The following is a 21,074-nucleotide window of genomic DNA, read 5'->3' as shown; positions in this document are numbered from 1 at the left end:
AATAAACAGTGTTGGCGGGGATGTGGGGAGAAAGGAACTCTTATCCACTGCTGGTGGGAATGCTGTCTAGTTCAACCTTTATGGAAAGCGATATGGAGATTCCTCCAAAAACTGGAAATCGAGCTCCCATACGATCCAGCTATACCACTCCTAGGAATATACCCTAGGAACACAAAAATACAATACAAAAACCCCTTCATTACACCTATATTCATTGCAGCTCTATTTACCATAGCAAGACTCTGGAAACAACCAAGATGCCCTTCAACAGACGAATGGCTAAAGAAACTGTGGTACATATACACAATGGAATATTATGCAGCTGTCAGGAGAGATGAAGTCATGAAATTTTCCTATACATGGATGTACATGGAATCTATTATGCTGAGTGAAATAAGTCAGAGAGAGAGAGAAAAACGCAGAATGGTCTCACACATTTATGGGTTTTAAGAAAAATGAAAGACATTCTTGCAATAATAACTTTCAGACACAAAAGAGAAAAGAGCTGGAAGTTCCAGCTCACCTCAGGAAGCTCATCACAAAGAGTGATGTGTTTAGTTGGATAAATAACTACATTTTGAACTGTCCTAATAATGAGAATGTATGAGGGAAATTGAGAACCTGTTTAGAGTACAGGCGGGGGTCGGGTAGGGAGGAGGGAGATTTGGGACATTGGTGATGGGAATATTGCACTGGTGATGGGTGGTGTTGAAAAAAAAATTGTCATATTACTTATAAATTACCATAGATATGCCATTATAAAAAAAAAAATAAGAGAGATATTCTGTCCCCTGTATCAGTGGAGTAAGGATGTCTAAAAGAGCATATGGCTTAGAAAAACAAAATGGGCATTGACATATCCCCCAAATCCCCAACTCCTGAGGAAGGATAGCCTCTCTTCTCTGGATAGTTCAAAAGGCTTGTAAAGATCCTTCCAGGAGCCTACATGTACTAGCCCAGTCCCAACGATGACAGAGGTTCAGCCATGCAGCCTCTTGGAGCTGCCTGCAGATGAGGGTGGTTGCCATGTCCTCAATACTACACAAAGTATTGGGGACACATTGATGATTTAGATAATGCTTTGTTTAGAACTATCCACTTAGAACTCATCAGAACTACAGAAATCAGAAAGGTTGCTTTTGATTTTTCACAAGGAAGCATCTAAGGGCCTAAGAATTTTTTACCTTGGATGGATGGATGGATGGATGGATGGATGGATGGATGGATGGATGGATGGATGGATGGATGGATGGATGGATGGATGGGTGGGTGGGTGGGAAGGTGAATGGGTGGGTGGATGAAGGATGAATAAGTGTGTCAGTGCTTCCCTGGGATGCTTAATCTAATAAAATTAGTCATAATTCTTAAGTTGTGCTGAATGGCAACTACATATGCAAAGCTCATATAAGCCTTACTCATTTTCAAAGCTTTATCAGCCAGTAAGCATTTTCTATGGCCATATCTTATTGGCTCCCACAACATCTCTGTCAGAGAGACCTGGCAAGAATTATTATGCTATGTAGATTGACATCAGCAAAACTAGATGCTAATGTCTAGTCACACAGCTCTTATGAAGCAGTCTCAGTAAAACTTCATGCTATAAAAATATTTTTGGAGTTCCTTATACACAAACCTAGGCAGGCAATCAGGAACCATGCAGGAAGCATCTAAACTGTTTTTTTTTGGTTGTTGGATGTTGGACATGTTTTTATTTCTGAAAAACTGCTTTATGTATTAAAGCCCAAGTTGTGTCTATATCTTAGAGGACAAAAAAGATCTTAATTTAAAATTTTAGGCTATTTTCTTTCTTTTATACACTATAATGGGACAGAAGGCACTGAGAAAACAAAGGGGCAGAAAGGTAAAATAAAATGACACACTGTGGCCTAAATGTCATCTAGTCACCACCTATGCAACTCAGGCTGTTGTAGGCTATCTTGAGCATATCAAGAGGTGTAAGGCTCAGGTAGGGATTGAAGGTTCTCCCAATGGCTTTCTCCCCCAAGAGATGTCCAGTTTTACTCTGTGCTGCTGACACTTCCAATATGACATTATGACCCCAAGGAAATTGGTTGATACATCAGGACATAAAGTCCCAAAGACTTTCCACAAAAGAACTCCTCTGATCCAATTGTACTGACCACCTCAGCGTGCCACCAGAGAAACTGGAGGTTCTCCAGACACCTGATATTCAAGCAGTGGGGATACATATCCTGAAAACCAGAACCCATTTCAAGCCTGACTCTGTGATGGGCATGCAATTCTTAGAACTCCTAGTACTGAGAAGCCATATTGGGCCATGCAATTTCCAGCTACCAGAGACTGGATTTCATCAGCGTTCCTGCCGGTGATCCTGCCTGCTTCAGAGCTGCCTGAGACTGGATTTCATCTACGCTCCTGCCAGCGATCTTGCCTGCTTCAGAGGTGGGACGGGACATACACACACTGATTCCTGCTGGTTTCTGCCAGGAGTCAGAAGGGTGCAGAAGCCATCTGGGGTCATGCTGTTTTCAGTTGCCTGAGACTGGATTTCATCAGCATTCCTGCCGGTGATCCTGCCTGCTTCAGAGGTGAATGTCAATTTTCTGGGTGACTCTGGAGACCACAGTGAAGGCTTTGGAGGCTTCAAGCTCTTTCACCTTTGTCAGTAAGAGGATGGGAAGCCCCAACCATCTGAAGGGATTACCCATTTCAGACTAGGATTAAAGCTCTAAAGGATTTCTGGGAACTCAGATGCCAGCACCCCTATCTGGCTGTCTTCTGTGATGTGCTCCATTTTCAGCCTGATTTCATCCTGTGTGTGGCTCATCTGTGGACGGCTCACCTTCCCTGGAACCTTCCCTGCAGGTGAGTTTACATGCCCAGAAAGGGAGGAGCCAGAGTAGTGCGGCCGCTCCGCTTTGCTTCGTATCCGTGCACATCATTTAGCCAATGAATACAACCACAACACATAGAAAAACCCACAATACAAGTGTGACAATGGGAAAACAACGCAGGCCAGCGCCAGACACAGAGAATGATGATGGCAACTCTGATGACTTGAACATGACCAACCAACTAGTCAGTCTCTCAGATAAGGAGTTTAGAGTCTCAATACGAAAGATGTTCAAAGAACTCAAAGAAAGTATAGAAAAGAACACTAATAAGAATCAAGAGAATATGAAGATAGAAATCAGAAAAATTCAAACTGAAATTTCAGGTCAAATATCAGGTCTGAAAAACTCAGAAGATGAATTAAAGAAAAACATGGTTGAGCTTTCCCATGGGTTAACAGCAGCTGAGGATAGAATTAGTACACTGGAAGATGAGATGAATAACAACTCCATACAGCAGAAGAAATTGGAAAAAAGCCTTAAAGCAAATGATCAAACAATGAAAAAGTTACTCAAAGAATGGGAACAGATGAAAATAGAAGTCTATGATAAGCTCAACAGAAACAACATTAGAATCATTGGAGTCCCAGAGACCCGGAAAAAAAATCTCCAGGAAGAATCAATGGTCAAGAACATCATTAAAGAGAAACTACCAGAGCTAAAGAATACATGCGATCAAATCCTGCTGCCTGAAGAGTACCAACTAAAAGAGACCCCAGAAAAAACACCCCAAGACACATCCTAGTCACAATGAAGAATCCCACAGATAAAGACAATTATGAAAGCAGCATGATCGAAAAGAGAAATTACATTCAAGGGAATATCCTTGAGATTTACTGCAGACCTGTCACCGGAAACACTCAAGGCCAGAAGGCAATGGTGGGACATAGTGACAAAACTCAATGAAATAAATGCTTCGCCTAGAATACTGCACCCAGCAAAACTCACTTTCAGGTTTGAAGGAAGTATACATGGTTTCACAGACAAATAATAGCTCAGAAACTTTACAGACTCAAAACCATTCTTAAAAGAAAAACTGAACGGCCTACTTTAAGAAAAGACTGACCAACAGACACACCAAGCTTCGATATAAAGATGGCACTAACTCCCAGGACAATTTTTTCTCTCAATGTCAATGGACTAAATGCACCAGTTAAGAGACACAGTGGCTAAATGGATCAAAAAACTCAATCCAACCTTCTGCTGCCTACAAGAAATGCACCTGAATAATCAGAACAAACATAGACTCAAAATAAAAGGCTGGAGGAAAATCATTCAAGCAAACAACACCCATAAAAATCTGAGTGGCCATATGAATATCAGATGATGCAAACTTTATACTTAGGAAAGTTGTAAGAGACAAAGATGCACATTTTGTATTAAACAAGGGATACATACAGCAGGAAGAAATCACTCTCCTAAACATATATGCACTGAATGAGGGTCCAGCAAAATATTTAATACAATTGTTGACAAATCTGAAAAATAATATCAATAACAACACAATAATTGTGGGAGACCTCAACATGGCATTGTCAACACTGGATAGGTCAACCAGATTGAAATCCAACAAGAATATACTAGACCTGAACAGAGAAATGGAAGTAAGAGGCCTAGTAGATATATACAGGACACTCCACCCCCAGAAGCCTGGATACACATTCTTCTCTAATGTACATGGGACATTCTCCAGGATAAACTACATGCTGACACATAAAACAAACCTCCATAATATCAAGAGGATAGAAATTTTGCAGGCTACCTTCACTGACCACAAAGCCCTGAAATTATATGTGAACTACAAAGGGACACAGAAGAAAAACTTTAATACCTGGAAGTTAAACAGCCTAAAACTGAATAACCAGTGGGTCCAAGATAAAATCAAAAAGGAAATCAAAACCTTCCTGAAAACAAATGACAATGGAGACACAAACTATCAGAACTTATGGGACACAGCAAAAGTAGTACTGAGAGGAAAATTTATAGCTTTGCAAGCACACATCAGGAAAGAAGAAGGGGCATACCTGAATAGCTTAATAAAGCAGCTCATAGAATTAGAAAGTACTCGACAAAAGGACCCAAAAATAGGGAGACAGAAGGAAATAACAAAGCTGAGAGCAGAAATCAATAAAGTGGAAACCCGAAAAACAATCCAAAAGATCAACGAAAGCAGAAGTTGGTTCTTTGAAAAAATAAACAAGATTGATAAACCACTGGCAAAACTAACAAAGAGAGAGAGAGAAACTTGATAACTCGTATTAGGAATGAAAAAGGAGAGATAACTACTGATATGGTAGAGATTCAAAGGGTAATCAGAAACTACTTTGAGAAACTCTATGCCACTAAAAATGAAAACCTGGAAGAAATGGATACATTTTTGGACTCTTATAATCTTTCATGGTTGAATGAAGAGGATGTAGCATATCTAAACACACCCATCACTATTGAGGAAATTAAGACAGTAATCAAATGTCTGCCCAAAAACAAAAGCCCAGGCCCAGATGGATTTACTAATGAATTCTTTCAAACCTTTCAAGAGGAACTACTACCAATCCTGGCAAGACTCTTTTATGAAATATAAATAAACAGGAACACTTCCAAATAGCTTTTATGAAGCCAACATCACCTTGATACCTAAACCAGACAGAGATGCTACCAAAAAAAGAAAATTACAGACCAATATTGCTGATGAATACAGATGCAAAGATCCTCAACAAAATCCTGGCAAATAGGATTCAATGCCTCATTAAGAAGATCATCCACTACGATCAAGTAGATTTCATCCCAGGAATGCAAGGCTGGTTTAACATCTGTAAATCAATCAACATAATACACAACATCAACAACAAGAAAAATAAAAATCACATGATCATATCAATAGACTCAGAGAAAGCATTTGATAAGGTCCAACACCCATTCTTGATCAAAACTCTCAGCAAGATGGGAATGGAAGGAAACTTTCTCAATATAGTTAAGAGTATCTACCACAAACCAGAGGCAAATATTGCCCTCAATGGAGACAAACTGAAAGCCTTTCCTCTAAATTCTGGCACAAGACAAGGCTATCCTCTCTCACCACTCCTATTCAACATAGCACTGGAAGTACTTGCTATAGCGATTAGGCAAGAAAAAGATATCAAGGGAATCCAGATAGGAAAGGAAGAAGTCAAGCTCTTGCTGTTTGCAGATGACATGATACTCTACTTAGAAAACCCTAAAGTCTCTACGAAAAAGCTTCTAGAAACAATAAATTCATATAGCAAGGTGGCAGGCTACAAAATTAACACACAAAAATTAATGGCCTTTCTATACACCAATAGTAATAAGGAAGAAATGAACATTAAGAAAACAACCCCATTCACAATAGTGCCACACAAACTCAAATATCTTGGAATCAACTTGACTAAAAATGTGAAGGACCTATACAAAGAAAATTATAAAACTCTGCTCCAAGAAATAAGAGAGGACACGCAGAAATGGAAGCACATACCCTGCTCATGGATTGGCAGGATTAACATCATTAAAATGGCAATACTCCCTAAAGCATTGTACAGATTTAATGTGATCCCTCTAAAGGTACCCATGACATTCTTCAAAGAAGTGGATCAGGCACTTTTGAAATTCATTTGGAACAATAAACACCCTAGAATAGCTAAAGCAATCATTGGGAAAAAGAATATTGGAGGAATTACTTTCCCCAACTTTAAACTGTACTACAAAGCAATAGTTATCAAAACAGCATGGTATTAGAATAAAGACAGGCCCTCAGATCAGTGGAATAGACTTGAATACTCAGAGAATGTTCCCCAGACATACAATCACCTAATTTTTGATAAAGCAGCAAGAAATCCTAAATGGAGCAAAGAAAGCCTCTTCCACAAGTGGTGTTGGCACAACTGGCTAGCCACTTGCAAAAAATTGAACTTAGATCCCCAGCTAACATCATGTATGAAGGTTAAATCCAAATGGATGAAAGACCTTGATATCAGACCTGAAACCATAAGATATATAGAGCAACACGGAGGTAAAACACTCCAGGACATTGAGGCTACAGGCATATTCAAGGAGGAACCTGCACTCTCCAAGCAAATGAAAGCAGAGATTAGCAGATGGGAATATATTAAACTGAGAAGCTTCTGCACCTCAAAAGAAATAGCGCCCAGGATACAAGAGCCTCCCACTGAGTGGGAGAAACTATTCACCCAATCAGCCCCATCAGACAAGGGGCTAATCTCCAAAATATACAAGGCACTGACAGAAATTTACAAGAATAAAACATCTAATCCCATCTAAAAGTGGGGAGAAGAAATGGACAGACACTTTGACAAAGAAGAAATACAAATGGCCAAAAGACACATGAAAAAATGCTCCACATCACTAATCATCAGGGAGATGCAAATCAAAACAACTATGAGGTACCACCTCACACCCCAGAGATTGGCACACATCACAAAGAATGAGAACAAGCAGTGTTGGCGGGGATGTGAAGAGAAAGGAATTCTTATCCACTGCTGGTGGGAATGCCATCTAATTCAACCTTTATGGAAAGCAATATGGAGATTCCTCCAAAAACTGGAAATCGAGCTCCCATATGACCCAGCTATACCAGTCCTAGGAATATACCCTAGGAACACAAAAATACAATACAAAAATCCCTTCCTTACACCTATAATTATTGCAGCACTATTTACCATAGCAATACTCTGGAAATAGCCAAGACACCCTTCAACAGATGAATGGCTAAAGAAACCGTGGTACATATACACAATGGAATATTATGCAGCTATCAGGAGAGATGAATTCATAAAATTCTCCTATATATGGATGTACATGGAATCTATTATGCTGAGTGAAATAAGTCAGAGAGAGAAAGACGCAGAATGGTCTCACTCATTTATGGGTTTTAAGAAAAATGAAAGACATTCTTGCAGTAATAATTTTCAGACACAAAAGAGAAAAGCGCTGGAAGTTACAGCTCACCTCATGAAGCTCACCACAAACAGGGATGAGTTTAGTTAGAGAAATAACTATGTTTTGAACTATCCTAATAATGAGAATGTACGAGGGAAATAGAAAGCCTGTCTAGAGTAAAGGCGGGGGTTGGGTGGGGAGGAGGGAGATTTGGGACATTGGTGATGGGAATGTTGCACTGGTGATGGATGGTGTTCTTTACATGACTGAAACCCAAACACAATCATGTAAGTAATAAAGTTGTTTAAATAAAAAAAGAATCATAGAACCTAAAAATAAAGAACTTCTAGTACTCTTTCCCAGCAGTACCCTTTCTCCACCTTGTGATAGGTTCATCAGTCTATCAGTCAACAGATTGATTCCTGCAGGACTGCCCATCTGAAGTTCCTAGACAGCAGACAATTCACCAGTCCACTTCTTGAAGTTCTAATCCCATCACTGTACTTCCTCCTTCCCACATGAGCCTCCCAGCTCTCACACATGTCTGCCCATGCCCAGACCCAGGGTCCACTACCTTATGGCCCAGCAATGTTGACCTCCTCTAAGCAGCCAGGACAACAGTTCTTAGGAACCCTTCTCCTCTGCCTGAAATGTTCTGTCAACTTTCCAAATCTATGGTACTTGATGCAATAACCCATATACATGGGACTCAACCCAGAAAAGACTTTCCCAAGTATTATCTCAAATAAATACATTTAAAAATCAATTATAATTTCTCTTCTATAAATTTATTGTACAAATACACTTGTATAAGCACACAAAAGATATTTGGTGCAGCATCGCTTGAAATAACAGAAAATTGGAATCACCTAATATCCTGCATGGGTGGGCATCAATATGAACCTGTTAAATAAACTACAGCACATAAGATAATAGAATACGATGCAGGCGGTAACAGTGTAACTCAGGGCAAAAGTCAATACTTCAACATCTATCTGTTTCTTTCCCATTAAAAAGGAAATTGCTTTGCTTTTGTAGGATTACTTGATGACCATTCATAGCAAAAAAAAAAAAATAGAACATAGAGATACATGATCCAAGGCATTTATACCCTGTTACATGCACTAAATTATATTACATAGACAATTCTTCTGTAAACATGTTGCTATTATTTTAAGTATAATTAAGGAAAGAGAAACTGTGAACATTATTAATAAACAAAGGAGCACTTAACTAAAATTCACAATAAAAATAATCACAAGTCTCTATCACAAAATATCAATACAAAAGACTAATTTCCCACTCTCTAAATGAAACAATTTACACAAATCACTGGAGAGCGGGTTCTCACTCTACTCTAGCACTAGGAGATGTAGGGTAGGATCCAGCCCTGTTTGTAGCATGAGCAATACAGAATTTTTGGTAAATAACTTTGACAAAAATTATCATGGCATGGAGCTTCAAGGATGTGTGGGATCATTTGATTTCACTTGCTCAGCTTGTAGAGGGAAGGAAATCTGTGTCTGTGCAGACAGCAGGTGGTGACAGGACTGGGAGGCCCCTCCTGTCCTGCATGCATATCCTGGACTTTACTTTTATCCTATCCAGCTAGAGGCCCTTTTCCCACCATGGCAGCCCTGCTGACTTCCACTTATTCTTAGTACCAACTACAGACCTTGGCAGAGGTCTGTCTTCCACTCCAGTCCTCTTCCTCCCCCAGGCTCTCTTCCTTGGAGGGAAACAGAGGAGGAAACTGAAGTAGAGAGGCTTGCATCCTTAGGATAAAGGAACTGAGCATGAGCTGCTTGATGGTCCCCAGGCCCTCAGTCTTTCTTCTTTGCAGTGCCTTTTTTCTGGCATGCTATGCCACTGTGATGTCCAGACAACCCAGCTTTCAATGTCATCTTTACCACATTGAACATTGCGGAGAGGAGATAAGATTGGCCATGGAATGGACACTGCCAACTTACAGGACTTCTCCCAAAAAGCCTCCAGTGCAGGCATTTTCTTTTTAGGAAAAGCTTTGGTCCATGTCATCAAAAGGACCAAGAGAAAACTATGGCAGAAGAGGCCATGGGTACAACGAGGAGAAGAGGTTTTCAAAGGCCCTGGGAACACTGGTGCACTTGTGGGCACAGGACTTAATTTTAGCTGCTTCTGAGTCTGAATGCAACCTGGGTATGCTCTGAGCTTAGGATCTTGGAGAACTCAGCATTACAGGCCCTGGACTTCTCTTCCCCAAATTCCAGTCTTCTAAGGAGATGACCTCCTGAGTGGCATAAACTCCCTAGACTTCTAAAAACTAGGGTACAGACCAAGCCATTCTGAACCTGTTGTGTGTGCATGTATGTGTCCATATGTTCATGTGTGTGCATGTATATGTGCACATGTGTGTTGAAGTACAGAGAGAATAATGCCTCTCAGAAGAAGAGCAGAATTTTTCTAGGAAGCTTGCCACTTTCTGGTTTCTAGATGTTCTGTTGTCAAAGTCGACCCCTCCCCCCGCTGTGGCCTCCCTATAGGGTCAGCAGTGGAGTGTGTTACCAACACACATTACAGATGAAGAGAATGTCACCCTTCGTACCAAGATGAGACTAAAACCAGATAACTTGACTTCAGGAAGTCATACTGGAAGTCTGTGAAGAGATAGCTTTTGGTTTCACATGGTGTCCTGTCTAGAAGTCCCACCACAGAGGGGCATTCTTGTAGGAAATGCTGCTGGCCAGTACACCTTGATTTTCCTCAGCTTGCTGAGTATCCTCAGGTTGGTCACTTGTCCTTTAGGAACCTCAGCTTTTTATATGAAAATAAGGGTGCTGATTTAATTATATTGTTAATCATGTACTCCTTTTAAACCAACAACATTGCATTAAAATATCCCTCACATCTCATAAACTCTATTTGTTGAACAGATTTTGTCTAGCTAGAAAAAGTTCAACCATTATGTAATAACAAGTTCATTTTCCTGTACTCACTCATCAAAGCAAATGTAGTAACCTATGATAAGAAGCTACTAGTTTCTCAACAAAAAGCATTGAACAGTTCTATAAAGTTCACCAACTAACGCTATGTGGTTATTTTAGCTTCCATTTCCTAAAATGACAAGATTGTCTTCTTTTTATAACTCTAATAATACCCATTATAAAAACTGAAAAGAATTCCCAAGTATATAAGGTAGCCTGGAATATAGATTACAAAATGTTTCTACATACATAACGTGTTAAAAATGTACATATTTTCATTAAAATATATTTTATATTATTATATATTTTCTGCAACTTAAAAATATTTTACTAGAGTTTCATTGGCAACCACTCTTATTTCTACAAAAATAGAAATAAAAATCCCTGTTTCTACAGAAATGCACTTCCTAAGTGCCCCGCAAATGCTCACAATCAAAATCATTGAACGATGGGTGTTTCCTTCCTTGTGTTCTTTCTATAACAGTTTATTAAACCTCATGTGGCCAACCTGGGCGCAAAGTTAATGCCCAAATCACACGTTTGCTGTTTTATGAGCTCTCCCATTGCAAGTTAACAAACTGAATTTTGCCCTCAGCATCCTACAGTACTGATGATACCTTTGTGCTTTTCTTTTTTCAGCTGATTTTACAATGAAAGATTTAGTGTATGTGAGGTCATAACTTCAAGGATTAGTGAGATGATCTAGCAACCCAATGAGAGTCTGAATATCCTGCACCTGATTTCAAAAACACTCGTCATCAACTCACAAGGGGACATGTACCCTGGAGACCATGTTAGTTGTGTCCCTGGCATTGTTCTCAGGAGCTGAGAGCTAGAGAATACAAACTGGACCACAGGGTGCTTCAGTGTGAGCCGCACTGAGTATACTGTAAGCTGAGCTTCCATCCTCTCTGCTCCTTTTCCTCAGCAGGTCCAAGGAAGGCCTGCCCACTGGTTTAGACTCTGGGCCATGCTATGGACCTTAAGAATGACAGAGCAGTCACATCTCTACACACCACACTTCCAAGAGCTTTGGGTAGGCACTACAGTTAGATCCCAGTCATGACCCAGAAATCCCTATGTAGAAACTCTGAGGCTGTGCAGTTCTTAAAGTACCACATCAGCACCCCAGAACAGTCATATGCAGAAGGACCTGCTGGACAACTGCCCCCATCCCCAAGCAAGTAGAATAGACACCATTACTACCCTTTGTCTAGGGCCGGATGCCTATTTTCTCCCACCCACAGGGAAGGTTTATTTAGGATTATTATTTTTAAGCAGCTTTTCAGAGGCAGGATTAAGGTCTCTGGAGATCCCCAGCATTCAGCTTGCTCCCCAAATCCTAAACTATGGCAGCCACATTCCATACAGACAACACCTCCATCTTTCCCACCATGGAGAGATTAGAGTACTCATGCCTGGGATGCTTCACTCACTAGAACCTGTCTGGCTTCCACTCACTGCTCACAGAGCCTTACTCCTCCCCAAAATCCAGCCAGAGGAAAGTAAGTCATCAAATGTGATGCCACAAAGGGGCCTCTGAACTCTCAACATCACCGACTTAGCCTCTTTGTCCAAACAACAGAGTTGCAAGGAGACTCAGAATATCATCCACCCATTCACAGTTTCCAAGTGTCCTTGGGGACAGAGTTGCTGAGGGCTCTCTAGACAGCTCTGATAATAAATAGCTCTCAGGAAGGAGTACCCAGGAGCGCAGGAACTTGCTCTGCCTTGTTTTTCAACCCCCCACAACCCAGAGCAGAGCCTGTGGAGGAATCCTCAAGAAAGAATGCACAAGTCCAATGCAGATGCGAACATTCACCTTTCTTCTTACACACACACACACACACACACACACACACACACACACACACACACACACACACCCCTGCTGCTGTGACTGTTCTTGTTCTTGTCTCCCCTTGGAAGATAGAATAGTGGCTATGTATTTACAACAATATTCTGGTACACCCTATGAGATATGCTGCTCTGGGGGAAGTTCAGGTGTGGACCCTACTTCTTAGTGACCATGAATCAGTAACACTTTCAATAAACCATGGAAGTTTTCAGCCTGGCCAACATGTTCTAGAGTTTCCTAGAATGGGTCACAGTAGCACTCAAGTACTCACGCCAATGCTTCTGCATTGCACTCTCTATTTTACACACCTTTTTGCCAGCTGTGGGGATCCCTCTCCTCCTTCGGGCTATTATTCCAGGCCCTTCCTCATGATGGCAATTTGGCAGCAGGCTCCTGTGGTCCCAAGCTTCCCCTGCTGGCTGCCTGGTCTCTCCCGGAAAAGAATGGCCATACTGTCTTGAGATTCCCATGTTTCTCGGGTGGTCCTGAAGGTGGTAACCCCTTGGTATCTGAGAAACTGATGGTACCCATAAGTAAATTTCACTCCATAGATGCCAGTGTCTGCATTCAGTGAGATTCAGTGAGATTCTGCAGACCCTGAAACAGCAGGTGGTGCCAATGCCTTGGCCAGGGCCCCTTTCTCAGGAGCTATTTCCAATAACCTGGGAAAGAAGAACCCTCCTCTGCTGCTCCAGGCGGTGGCTTTCTAGAACACTCTTCAATACCACCACTCAGAGAGAAGTTCTGCATATTCTCAGCTGAATTCTCAGAGTCTAGACACATGCCTGGTGCCCAGGACAAAAACTGTAATTCTTCCTGGGGTAAAAAGTGGATGCAGGCCTGGTTAAAATTCTTTCACTCTTAGGCCTCTGTCCCCTTCATGCCATGTGAAAGTTTATACTTAGAGAATCTATTTGGATTTGCTCCTCCAGGAAATCATGATTTTTGGTTCCTGCATCTTCCCCCAGGAACAGGAAATCTCTGAGGAGAACCTTCATCTGGCCCCACTCAGCTGAACCTAAAGTTATGGCAGGGAGTAGGACCCTTAAACCAAATATGTGTGTCCATTTTCAGCTGCACCAAATTCTAGAAAATGTGAGAAATAAATGTCAGCAAGCATCTTCCCAATCAATCATAGAAATGAGAAATAAAACACATCACTTTTCAAGAAGTCCTGAAACCAAAGAATTCTACTTCCCAGGTCCATACTGTGTGCTTAGCAGGAAAGCCTAAAGCCTGTCACCTGACCTTTGCAGGGGCTCCACAGACTTTCCTATGAGCTCCCACCTTCCAAGGAACCACCAAGACAGAGAAGGGGCTTATGCTTGACTCAGAAGCTGTGTAGACCATGCCGTATCCTTCTCTTGAGTCTTCTATGCTGATCTGCAGGGTACAGGCTGCTCGTCCTCCCTGCCAAGCAGCACATGGTATGTGTGGACAGTGCTTGACAGAGACAAATGTGCCAGGAAATGAGAGGTGCCAGCACCTTCAAGAAACAGGTTATAGCCTGGACCTCTCAGGCTGCTCCCACGCTCTGGTCTGAGATATCACATCATCACGCATTGGCTTTGCAGTTTTAAAAACTGAGCTCAATAAATAACCAGGAAAACTTTGGAGCATAAAACAAGCCCAAAGACACAACTTTCCTGCATCAGCACTGGGTGAAATTGTTAAATCCTAAGGAAAATGTACTCAAGCCATGGCCATGAGTCAAGTTCAGGGTGGGGGTTCTCATTTAATTTCTGATCACTTTTAGGGGAAACCAAAAGATGAAATCCTGTTAGTCCACAAACAGCTCGTGAATGAGACCAAATGCCTCCAGGTTGCCAGGGAAAATTAAGACAAATGTGCTTTGTAAAATTTATAGAAGCTGATCAGGGTTTCATCTGTCCTTCCATTGTTGTCCAAATTCAATGCCTTACTTGTAACGCTCATTTTTCATAGGATTAGGAAAGAATCTACAATTTCTGCCTTGTCTTATGGAGAGAAGCTAATGCCCAAGTCTGAAAAGTTGATCGTGCATTTGCTAGGCAATTTTTTGGGGGGGGCAATTACACTGACCATAGTTTACAAAATAGATAAAGGAATGGATAAACAGAGACAAGTGGAAGGAAGAGAAGGGAGGGAGGAAAGAAGGGAGGATAAGGAAAGGAAGGAAGGAAGGAAGGAAGGAAGGAAGGAAGGAAGGAAGGAAGGAAGGAAGGAAGGAAGGAAGGAAGGAAGGAAGGAAGGAAGGAAGGAAGGAAGGAAGGAAGGAAGGAAGGAAAGGAGGGAGGGAGAGAGGAAGGAAGGAAGGAAGGAAGGAAGGAAGGAAGGAAGGAAGGAAGGAAGGAAGGAAGGAAGGAAGGAAGGAAGGAAGGAAGGAAGGAAAGGAGGGAGGGAGGGAGGAAGGAAGGAAAGGAGGGAGGAAGGAAGGAAGGATGGAAAGGAGGGAGGAAGGAAGGAAGGATGGAAAGGAGGGAGGGAGGAAGGACGGAAGGGAGGAAGGAAGGGAGAAAGAAAGGGAGAAAGGAAGGGAGGGAAGAAGGGAGGAAGGGAGGGAATAAGGGAGGGAGGGAAGGAAGCAAGAAAGGAAGGAAGGAGGGAGGGAGGAACGAAGGAAGGAAAGAAGGAAGGAGGGGAGGAAGGAAGGGAGGAAGAAAAAGGAAGGGAAAGAAGGAAGGGAGAGAGCAGAGAAAAGAAGAGGAAAACAGGAAAGAGGAAAAGGAGGGAAGGGAGAGAAGGGTTAAGGTGGGGAGGGAAGTGAAGGGAAGAAATAGAGGAACCAAATTCTCAAGAATAGTAACTAGTACAATAATTAGTTATCTTTAAACTTAACTATAAAATATGGATTTTTGGTTTGGTTTGTGTCTTTTTTATTCTTATATTGGGGTTGCAGCGCAATATCTGTGCTATATCACTGAACTATATCTCGACCCCAAATATGATACTTCTAAATTTAAACTTTAGATAAGAATTTTATTGGTGGATCACAATGAATCAGAAAAAATAATGTTGCACTGTGTAAAATCACCATGTATACCCAGATCAAAATGCGATAGAATGAACAATTTCCGTGGATGGGAGTTGTCTAGATAGATGGAGTAGATAATTACACTTCATTCTCCCCCTCCACTACGCACACCTCACCATTTGTTTTGCTTTAATTTTGCCTTAATTACCCAGAAAATTAAGAAGAAAATGGAGTCTCTGGGTTTTTGAATAATCTAGACAAGGATACATACTTGGTGTGGCTTTAAATATGGGTGTTCTGGATCGAGTTCAATGGGCTGTAATTCTTGCTGTGCATGCTAGCACCTAGGAATCACTTCCTGTTACCACGTGGTCTTCCAGTACTGCTGAGCACTGTTTCAGGAGACAAGGAAGAGCCCTCAAACAACAAAAAGCCTTAATCCATCCCCCCAGAAAACAATAAATAGATAAAAATGTTTTAAAAGGATTTTCAACCTTTTGTAATCTGGCTGGGGGATTTCCATGGGTCTGGAATCTTTGTGGTGGTTCTTTCTGCTAGGTATGTGGGCACTCGAGCCTTCTTTCTTGGGACCTCCAAAGCTCCTCTTGGGGCAAACAGAGCTGGGGTGTCCTAGAGCTGTTTGCCTTCTTTATCAAGTAGGCATCCTCCACACTAACTTAGAAACCACTGTAGCAGCAGAACCTTCCTTGCGGCCCTACCTGCCATGACACCCTGGTGTGGGTGTAGTTTCTATCCCAGTCACCCCAATCACCCTTAGAATCTTTTGAGACCAGCATCTACAGGGCCTCAGGACAAGGTAATGACAGAAAGAAGGGCTCTTCCTCCAGAGCTACTGTTCTGGAGCCCTTCTCTCTACTGTGTGTGTGTGTGTGTGTGTGTGTGTGTGTGTGTGTGTGTGTGTGTGTGTGTGTGTGTGTGTGTTTCTCTCAGAGCTATGAGGTGTGCAAGTGCACCCATCTATCCCCTGGGGACTTTCAATATATATATTTCAATATATTCAATATATATATATTTCAATATATATATATATATATATATATATAGAGAGAGAGAGAGAGAGAGAGAGAGAGAGAGAGAGAGAGAGAGAGAGAGAGAGAGAGAGAGAGAGAGAGAGTCCTGCAGCAAAAGGGCCTGAGAAGAAAGGGAGAAAAGAGCATCTGGAATCTCATCTCACAACCTCATCTAGCCTATGTGGTCATCAGACACCCCAAAAAAGTTTCCTTAAATATCAGGCGGCCAACAGCTCCCTGAGGCGTCTCCTCTCCAGAGAAGGCCTCCTTTTTTTTTTTCTTTTTACAGCTTTAGAAAAATAGATAATTACTTCAGTTAATTTCAGCAAAACAGTTCAAACTCATCAGGGCTGAACAAGTATAATTTACTGCTCCTTCTGACTTATTGTTGTGACTAGATGTGGATTGATGATTAGAGTGGTAAACAGTGGCATCGCGGGAAAATGGCTGACTCCGCGCGTGTCAGGGAGACACCTGCCGACCGAGGCGGCTGCCTGCGCGCCTGTCAGCCCCGAGTGGAAGTGGTTGACAAGGTGTTATCTAATTGTGTTTTTAAAAGCCACGATACATACATCTTTTAACGTGTCACTTGAAGCAGCCAGAGGATTTCTTTTATTAAAAAATACAAAGGAAAAATGAATGCCTTGCATTTTCTTCCACACACCCTCCCCTCTGGTTATTTTTTCCCCCTTTTCTTCTTTTCCCCTTTCCAAGCTCTGCCTTTTTGCCATCATTCGGTGGAATATATTTTGCTCTTTAGTCAAATTGGCTTTTATTTAAACGGCTGCCTGAAATAGCTCAACCACTTTTGGTGCGCCAAAGAAAAGAACAGCGTGTCCCATAAACCATCCTTGCTCTGGTCCTGGAGGGAGCGTAGAAGAAGTAGAAGAAAAGCTCAGGTGTGGGTCTCGGGGTGTTCCTGGGGGAGCTGACCTGAGAGCTTCTTCCTTGTTCCAGGGCCCCCCATTCTCCTCCCTGGGGCACAGATCTATTCTACATCTTATAACCCTGATTCTGAGTAGCAAACTGAGCCCCAGAAAAAATGCACTTCCCTGCTTACTCTGGGACAGAGGGAATGGCTGGAAAGGGCTTCCAGGATAGACAGAATGTTCTGGAGTCTAAGTCACAAACTCAGAGTTGGGGTTTTGAACAAGCAAGAGAGAAAATTCTTTCCATGAGAGCTGCTTAAAGAGAGCATAGGGGAAATTAGGGGGACCCAGCACTACCTTAGAAAAGGTGAGAAAATAAGGTGCTCAGGGCCCTCAGTAAGCTCAGACACCCTGGGTCTATCCCAGAAACCAGATTGACCCAGCCTTTCTGTAACAGCCTTTGGGCATCCCTAGGGGCACTAGTTACTGTCCTGTTGAGGACCAGGGCTGAGAACTTTGCATGTGCCCTGATATGGAAAGCCCTTCTGGACAATCACCACCTTGCCAGCAGGAAAACGGCCTAGCTCCACAACTAATCTCCAAAAGAAGATTAACGCAGAATCTTTCGAGGAAGACTGGTTGGACTGACAACTCTAGGGAATGGGGCCCTGGCAGATTCCCTTTCTGCCTGAAGGCACAGCAGCCCACAGCCAAACCTTTGACAGAAACAGTTCTGCTCCAGGACTGAACCTTATCAAACAGCCAAGCCACCACATTCTTCCAGATTGATAGATCCTGTATCGTACAGTCACACGACACCTCAACATTTCAGAGTATTTTGATCACAATACAATCACCGCAAATCTGATGGGAAAGTTGCAGAAAAGACCACCAAGCTCAGCGAGCCTGAACACAGAAGACTCAATTAGCACCAGCCACAGCCCAGTAAATCCTCAGACAATGACTTTAGTAACACCATTGAGGGATATAACAATTATTACAAATTGACCCTTATTGATCTAAGTTTTGATAATTACATTTGCCTTTCTGTTGTAACAATATGAAGTAAATTTATTTGTGCCTGCAAGGGGGCAGGCTGGGGTAAGGTGGTGGAAAACAGAAGACATTGGTAGATGAATTGGTGTTGGACATTGAATGCCTGAACTGACAGTCTTATGAACAAATTTGTAAATCATGATGTTATATTAAAATTTTTCAAATAAATAAATAAAATAGCCCTAGTTAAAGTAGAAAAAAAAACTACTTCTGGAGAAGCAGAGAAGGCCTGACTTCAAATGTGAGCCTTCAGAGCATGTGTTTCCACAGGCAACCCTTCCATGGCTGCTAGGATGACCTGGAGAAGGGGCATCTCAGACATTGCTCAGGATAATTATGTTCTTCTCAGAACTACTGGGACTCTCTTTTGATAGGTTCACTCTGGCTGTTGTGTCAACCTCTCCATGCATCTAAGCCCTATCAGGTGGTCAGTGTGAGGATATGGGCTGCCAGTCCTGGTCCTGCAGCAACTTCAACACAGAGGCATGAGTTCTGAGCGGTTGAGTCAAGAGCAGCAAAATTGTGGTCTGTGTGCCAAGCTTTACCAAAGATTGGAAGCATATCATTTTGCCAGGAGGGACCCTTTACCTACAGAACTTTCCAGGATCAACTATATTCCTGAGACCATCCCTTTGGGCCAATTGGCCAGGGAGGGCCCATTTACAGCAGCAGTAGGATCAAGAGCTAAGGAAATCATAGGAAGGCTTGGGAGATGAGTCTTCATCTTGGCCCATTTGCAAAATGAGATGACAGCACAGGTTCATGGGATGGTTTTGTGTGTGTGTGTGTGTGTGTGTGTGTGTGTGTGTGTGTGTGTGTTTCATCCCAATACAACCTATCTATCCTCTCTGAACCTACCAGCAGACTCCTCCCTGAACTTTCCAGGCCTGGGCGGTCCCTGTAGGGAGACAGCTGAGACTGGCCTGCAATAGGGCTGGCTCCCAGATACAGGAATCGGCAGGCGGTAAGGGGGAGAGAGCAGTCAGCCCTATGTTGGGGCAGTGTGCCTCAAAAAGGTATGCAGGTGCCCCCATACCACCTGCTTCTCACACAGCACCTTTGCTCCCATCGCTAGGTTCCAGTTATAAATACTTGCTAGTATTTGCACAAAAGGAGCTTTTACAACAGGTTTAATGAAGGTTCTGCTCTAGGTGGATGGAAGAAGATACTGAACCTGGTGACGGCTTCTAAATGGTATGAATGTGCAAACCCTCAGCAAATAATAAACGCATTTCAAGCTTTATACCTGTTTATTTCACACTTTCTTTAATATACCAATTATTCATGTAACACCTAACTGAGAAATGTGTTATATCTAGCAATCACTTATAAGAATTTGCTAAACAGTAGCACAACGGATGTGTCCAGCACCTGATCATTTATCATCCTTCTAGAACCATGAACTTGCTGGCAAATAGGGGGTAAAGTTGATTTAATCTTTGGGTTTAGGAGAAAAAATACTCAAAAGATATTTGTGATTAGGAGACATTTGCTTTTCATTTCCACAGCCAGTTAGGATTCACAAACATGAAAATCCATTATGGAATGGTGTATAAAGTGTGACCGCGTCTTGTTCAGTCAATTAGGGAGCTGAACCCAAGTGGTGCTGCTTATCTGGCAATCTGCATCCTTAGTTCCACAAAAGTAAGGAATATAGTTAGAGCCCAGCTCACTTTGCTTCCACATCTTAAAAATGTGTCCCACAAAGACCCTCCATCAGACAGCAAGTCAGAGGGGAATTGGGAGGAATATGCAGTATTCTCCAGGATGTGGCTACCTCAGAATTCACTTTAACCAAGTTCTACTCCTAGAAATCCTTTGTGCCCCCTTGACACCTTTATGCAACACCCAGGGATAATTTATCCCAAAATGAATGCTATTTTTGCTTTGCAAGAATTTGATACATAGTGACTTGAGCATGGAAATTACCCTGCACATCTGTATTCTGATTATGATATTTAGTGCAAGGGTCATGAATAATAATATTGCTAAATATGCTTATTGCCATCTATAAATAAAGGTTATCGCACCAGAGAAGGTTTTGTTTTGGAGTGGCAGAACAAGGCAGGTTAGTTGCAAGACAATAGAGCTTTAATTCTAATAGGAAAATAAATACTTAAGTTTATAAATATTCAAAGGATTTCCAAAGTGCAGGAGAAGTACACCCATCCTTGTTCAGCAAGTGGGAGCCAAGCTTCCTGATCCACGTGGAGAAAGTTTTCCAAGGCCACCTTGTTAATATTGAAACAATTCTGAAGGGCAGGCAGTGCCTGTCTCCTTCAGGCTGTGCTCTTTGTACTTGAATAAAATTGTAGTTTGTGACTGAAAGTCAAGATAAACTATGGTGCCTTTTCAGGTTTCTCCAGCAACCAGCAATGCTGGCTGGTGTGTGATCTCTGTGTTAAGGGGGGATGGAGCTATCTAAGGGACAGCAGAATGGGGTGGCCCATAAGGGGTGGCACAAGAAGGAGGAAGTAGTCAAACCTAAACAGTGGGAGCAGGGAGGCCCCAGATCCTGCCTTGACATTTGAGATGTGGTCCCACCTGGGCAGGATGTTAG

General features: G+C 42.1%; 1 protein-coding gene across 3 annotated transcripts in view; it reads right to left on the bottom strand.

Annotated features, from left to right (window-relative positions):
• The window catches only part of ZNF536 (zinc finger protein 536), a 459,071-nt gene that overhangs the window by 97,018 nt on the left and 340,979 nt on the right, over window positions 1-21,074 (bottom strand). The window lies entirely within an intron of this gene.

The sequence above is a fragment of the Suncus etruscus genome, chromosome 14 (genome assembly GCF_024139225.1).
Source record: "Suncus etruscus isolate mSunEtr1 chromosome 14, mSunEtr1.pri.cur, whole genome shotgun sequence".
Taxonomy (NCBI): Eukaryota; Metazoa; Chordata; class Mammalia; order Eulipotyphla; family Soricidae; genus Suncus; species Suncus etruscus.
Note: the sequence above shows the minus strand (reverse complement) of the source record. Positions and strands in the feature narration are given on the sequence as shown.